The 6,000-nt window shown below is 43.5% G+C and overlaps 1 long non-coding RNA gene across 3 annotated transcripts in view; it reads left to right on the top strand.

The window, feature by feature from the left end:
• Positions 1-1,411: 1,411 nt before the first annotated feature.
• LOC116855079 overlaps positions 1,412-6,000 on the top strand; it is a 70,471-nt gene continuing 65,882 nt past the window's right edge. For all 3 annotated transcript variants that reach the window (XR_004380280.1, XR_004380279.1, XR_004380281.1), the window contains exon 1: positions 1,412-1,493. This is a non-coding gene — a long non-coding RNA (uncharacterized LOC116855079). The remainder of the gene's footprint in view (positions 1,494-6,000) is intronic.

Raw genomic sequence — 6,000 nt, 5'->3', positions numbered from 1 at the left:
GATGTGGGACAAAGAGTTAGCAGGAAGAACAAAGGGGCAAAGCACAAAATTTCTAAAGTCCAGATTCTCAGTTGCATAGGAAGTTCCCAACCATAAGGTAATGCTTGTGACGAGGTACCTCTTTAACTGTCCCAATCCGTCCCCGGGTATGTTTCATGGTCCATGGGTTTGTGCATTATAAGTAGAGTTGTAAGGAAGGTACATTTAAATCTGACTTAGACATTTAAAGAGTAATCAGGCCAGCATTTTATTATTTAGGAGCAGGAAAAGTGGGTGGAAATGAAAAAGAAAAGCAAAATCTAATGATGGATATATTTCTAGGAGCACAAGAGTTTTTATAGCAACACCAGATTTCTCAAAAATGCATACTGTGACTTGTACCCAAATGAATAAAAAATGCAATCATTTATTCTTGTGCATTGTGCCAATGTAAGAAAAGGGCTGCAATTCATTCAATGGTTCTAATTTAGACTGTTAGGAAGAGGAGAGGTTGGGGGAAAAAAAAGACAAGCTTTTCAAGTATCTGACACACATCTAGTATGGCTATTTAAGAACTGCTGAACATAAAAATCAAGTTGGGAGAAGGTGGGAGGAACTGAATTCTCATTTCCAGAGCATCACAAGGGTAGATGTGGTCCGTTTAGTCCCAACTTGCTGATGGTGGCTGCTTGGTCCCTTGACAGGAGCCAGCTAGGGGTGAGTCTGGAACCTAGAGAACGCTCAACATGCCACTCCAGTTTATTAACGACGTTTTGCTGGCAACAGAAGCGACTGATTTCTGCTAAATAAACGGTTGTGCTTTGCCCTTTAGCATGGAGACTTCTGGAAAGAACTTCAAGGAAACTGAGTGCATTTGGGACTTTCAAGAAGAAGAAATTTTTATGCGTGTAAGTGCTTTCCTCCCAAGGAGTTGGAAAACACGCCTTAAACACAATCTCTGATGTTGGTATTTTGTTAAGTACTACCCTATAAACTAGCAGTGATAAACTTCTCTTTGAAGGAAGGAAATTGGCGAAAGGGATGGGTATACAGCGTGAATTCTACAACAAAGAGTTAACCCCTCCCGGGTAACCTCCTCGGCTGTGAGCGTCTGCCCCTTCCTTGCTTTCTACTGCGCAACCAAACTGTGCCCAAGCTTGAACCAACCATGACCATCACATCCCTTGCCAGTTGACTTAACAGACGCTTTTGGCAGCCTATCATAACTTCGAACTGCCCAACCATCAACCAATGACAACTAAAGCTTGGTCCTGGGCTCTCCAGGTCCGAACGAGGGCTAATACCGGGTCCCGGAAAAGGGGCGGTGAGGAAGCTATGACGGACGGCTACTCTCAGCCAATCAGGACAGAAAGCCGCCTCCCCACTATCCAATGGAGAGGTAGAAAGTATGAAATGGGGTGGGCCTGTTGTCATGGGGGAGGTGGTGGCGCTTGGTGGCTACTGGCGGCCGAGGTAGAGGCAGTGGAGCTGGAGTTGGTTGGGGGCAGCGTCAGGTGAGTGCCGGTATCGCGGGCTTGGGGTCTGGGGGCCGTCGCGGGGCGGAAACTCCACCTCGGGTGCTCCGGAGGCGGAGGCCAGAAGAAGGGGCCTTGGACTGTGAGCCGGGTCGGGCCGGGGCCAGGGCGGCGGCGGCGACGGCGGCGGCGGCGGCTGCGGCGAGTTCGCGCTGACTGGGCTGGTGGGAGAATGGCCCGGTTCCCGGCGGCGGAGTTCGGGTTGGCAAGATAGGCTGGGGCCGGACCCTAGTGTTTCTGGTCTGGAGATCTCTTGGGACGTCCCGCTGCTTGGGTCTGGGGCACTGAGCGGCCGCCGGTGTGTGAGGGGTAAAAACCCTCGGGAGACGGGAGCGGACGGGGTCCCGGGGTGGGGGGGTGACCCGGGGTGACTGGCAACGACCTGGTCCGAGGACCGGGTGACTTGGGAATACGTACCCAGCACAGCTTGGGTGCGAGGGAGCAGAGGAACCCGGGAATCCCAGGAGCGGCCCGAGCGAGGAGAGCTGGGGGGCCAGGAAACTGGGAGTGGCCGGGGTCCGAGGGAGCCGGGAGACCGAGGGCGGTCAGGGTTCGGAGTGACAGTGAGCGGCCTGGGTCCGAGCGAGGGGGTCGAGGAAAGGCGGGTTGGGGGGGGTTGCTGGGGACCCTCTTGAGGAGGGCAACTGTCGGAGGGTGGAGGGCTCCCGGGGGAGTCAGGAGCCGCGGGTTTTAGGAGGGTGGGACCTGTGCAGACCTTGAACAGCTGGGGTTGAACCGGAGCGCCCTGCCCCCACTGCTGGTCTGGGATGGGATACCCAAGACTGGACTGGGAGCTCCTGGTCTGACGATCCGCGGGGGATCAGGGATCCTCGAGGAGTAGCTCGGATTCTATACTAGGGTGAGAGGTCTACTGGGGAGTGGAAGTTGTCTCAGTTGGAGAGAAGTCAGGCAAAATGACACAGGGGTGGGCGGGGAGAAATAATTTCCTTGTAGGAAGCGCGTAGTAGATAGGGCGTAGTTGGAGGGAGCGAGAAAGTTGGTCAGGAAGAGAGTGGTGGTCTTGTGGAAACTGGCCAGAATAGTAGGTAGGAGTGTGGCCATTAGTAGATTTTAAGGACTAAAGAAATAGAAGAAACTTTGGCTTCGTATACTAAGGTGTAAGAGAAAAAGCTCCTAAAAGGGTTAAGTGGCTTGCGTTCCAGTGCTTTAGGGGGGGAAAAAAAAGTGTTTTAGAATGACACCAGTGATTAGAAAATGAGGACGTTGACAGAATGGTGAATTTGAAAGGGAAAAGGAGAGGAGTAGCTAAAACTAAGGGAGTAAAACGGGGGACTTGATCAGAAAGAGGGGAGTCATGAAAGGATGGACACACCCTGGCCAAACTACAAATAAATTTGAATTCAAGTTCCACCACTTAGCTTGGACAGTTTAACCTCTCTGTGCAAGTTTCCTCGTCTGTATAATAGGGATTAATAATAGTCTCTATTACATAGGGTTGTTTTTTCACATGAGTTAATATTTGTAGAACTTTGAGAATAGTGGCTGCCATGGAGTGAGCCCTGGGTACTTACTGACTGGATTGTTAAATAGAGGAAAAAGACCAGGGATTTTTTATGCTGTGGTTCTCAAACTTTAGTTTGCACCAGAAACATTTTGGGCTTGCTAAAATACAGACTGCTGGCCCCCTCCAGAGTTTCTAATTCAGTAAGTTTGGAGTGGGTCCTGTGAATTTGCATTTATATCAGGTGATGCTTATGTTGGTCAGAGGATCACACTTTAAAAACCAGTTGCTTCCATGAAAACAATAATAATGTAGCAACCTTAAAATATCTGTGTCTCCTGCTAGAGACAAGTAGAGGCAGATTGCCAAAATGATCCCAATATAAGGGATACCCTCTGAGAAGCCTGTGTTTTTCAAACTGTAGATCATGATTTATTAGTAATTTATAAAATCAAGTTAGTGGGTTACCGTGGCTTGAAAATAAAGTGAAATAGAACAGAATTGCAGTTTCCTTGGTAAGGAAAAGTATTATTTGGGACATTTTTCTCATATGTGTGTGTTCTAGGTCACGATGTAAAATGTATTTCTTACAGGCAAAAGAGTTTAAAAAACTGTTTTGAGCCATGCAATGCAGCAAAAGTGACCCTTCAGGAGGGGGTTTTTAGGACTGGGTTTATTATTTATGTCTTTATTTTTCTTTTTTTGGTAATTTGTCTCCGGTGGAGACATTCTATTACATTTCTTCTTCTGATTCGGTTTCTCTTATGTTTGCTTTATCACATACTGTGTTGTGCCTCTTTTTAGATACTGAGAATCTTTGGTATGAGGACTTAAGGAAATGTGAGGCAGAGAAATGAAATCGAGTGGTGTTTCTTAGATGTGGTACACCTTTGTTTCACTTATGCCTTCTTGTTTATCCTTTCTTTTTATACCACTGTACTAAAGCACTGTTTGTAAAAAACCCAAGTATACATAGACATGTTGGCAGTAAACAACTAATGCTGAAATGGACTGGTTTGAGAAGAGTTCATGTATAGAAAATAAGCAAAAAATAAGACCTATTTCAAAGGAGAAAAGCAAAGGAGTGTTTCCTTTTTAAAAGAGTGAAAGTTATTTAAAGCTTCTCGTGGCCTTACATTAATACAAAACATATAATATAAAGGAATTTTTAAGGGAAACAGATATACTTTGGTATTTTAGATTTCTAGGTTTCAGAAGAGCGAAGAAAGTGGTAATAATCCACAGTAAAATGCACCTGGGATAGAGGCCTAACTACAAAGTAAATTGTTTATTAAGCAGGAGCTTTTGTTTTGATGTTTTTCTCCCTTGAGAATGAACTGTATGTGGCATGTGTTGTACATTTAACTTGTTTGAGGGATTTAAGTGTAATCTACAGTAACTTTTTAAAGCTGTATTAAGAATATATATGTATTTTCTATGCTCTCTTTGGTTTGATTTTTCTTCTATAAAAACCTAGATGGTTTATATTTAGGAAGAGTTGATTTATGTTAGTTTTTGTGGATATAAGAACTGAGAAAGCAGTATAGAAAACAGAGATTCTTGCAGTTCTTAAAATTTTTAATCCAAGGGATTTATGTAACCCTTTCATTAATGTTTTATGAAATTGTAAAGAAACTCTTGGTGTAGCTTTGCATTAGGATTTTTTAAAAAAATTTATTTGAGAGAGAGGAGAGAGGGAGGGAGAGAGAGTACACGAGCGAAGGTGGGGGGGGGACGGAAAAGCAGACCCTTGCTGAACAAGGAGCCTGAATCGGGGCTGGATCCCCAGGACCCTGGGATCATAACCTGAGCCGAAGGCAGATGCTTAACTTTCTGAGCCACCCACATTAGGATTTTTTAACATAATTTGTCTCTCAAAAATAATTTCTCTCAGATTTTTATGTTTCATTAAAATTTCAATTTTTGTTTCGAAGACTACAAAACATAAAATCATTACATATTTGAATTGAAAAACATAAGCAGTCTTTTCACAGAATAAAATTACTGATTCTTATGACAAAGTTTCCAAGGATGAAAGCTTTTGAATTCCTTGCATTGCATTACATGGAGTATTCCTACCACCAAAATGGTCGTTCTGTAAGTCCCTGTGCAGTTGGTGGGCACATTTGTAGAGATCATTCAGTTTTTTACTGACTGATGGAGGAATGTAAAATCTTCATAATTGAGTGTGGGAAAATATGAAAGTTCATTCTTTGTGAACATTTGACCAGTTTTATTACTTGCTTCTTAGTAAATGGACTTTATTCAGTCGACTTATTATTCGCCCATAATTTAATCACACTTATCTATGAATAGCTCTGATTGCTCAACTTACTTTACAGTGAGATTTGTTAATCTGTAGTTGAATGAATGGTGGTTTTTAAATCCCAAAGAAACTTTATGTTCCAGACTGTACAATTTAGTGAGACTTAATTTCATGTATCAAAGAAAATTCAAGTAAATGATTTTAAAAAGTAGAAGTTCAATTAACACTAGTTAATTAAATTTATTTTCTATTTCAGTAGCGTTTTCTCCTCTTTTATTAGTAGCTTCTGATCTACTCTCTCTGCTTCTAGCCTTTATACAGTAAATCCTAATGGAAACTTTGGTGCCTGAAAAATCTAGTTCATAAAAGTAGAGAAACAGGGGCGCCTGGGTGGCTCAGTAGGTTAAAGCCTCTGCCTTCGGCTCAGGTCATGATCCCAGAGTCCTGGGATCGAGCCCCACGTCGGGCTCTCCGCTCAGCGGGGAGACTGCTTCCTCCTCTCTCTCTGCCTGCCTCTCTGCCTACTTGTGATCTCTGTCTGTCAAATAAATAAATAAAATCTTAAAAAAAAAAAAAAAAGTAGAGAAACATGTCCGGTTTTCAGTTTGCTGAGAGAACTACTTTTATCAGGAAAAGTCCCTTGGTAAACGTATCACCTTAAAAAAAAGTTGTTTATTTAATAGAGTACTTGAAAACCAGCATTTTATTTTGGGCTTGCCACAACATCTATTGTGTTTGATAGATTTTGATTTCCACAG

Source organism: Lontra canadensis, unplaced genomic scaffold (assembly GCF_010015895.1).
Source record: "Lontra canadensis isolate GAN:19392208 unplaced genomic scaffold, GSC_riverotter_1.0 scaffold98, whole genome shotgun sequence".
NCBI lineage: Eukaryota > Metazoa > Chordata > Mammalia > Carnivora > Mustelidae > Lontra > Lontra canadensis.
Note: the sequence above shows the minus strand (reverse complement) of the source record. Positions and strands in the feature narration are given on the sequence as shown.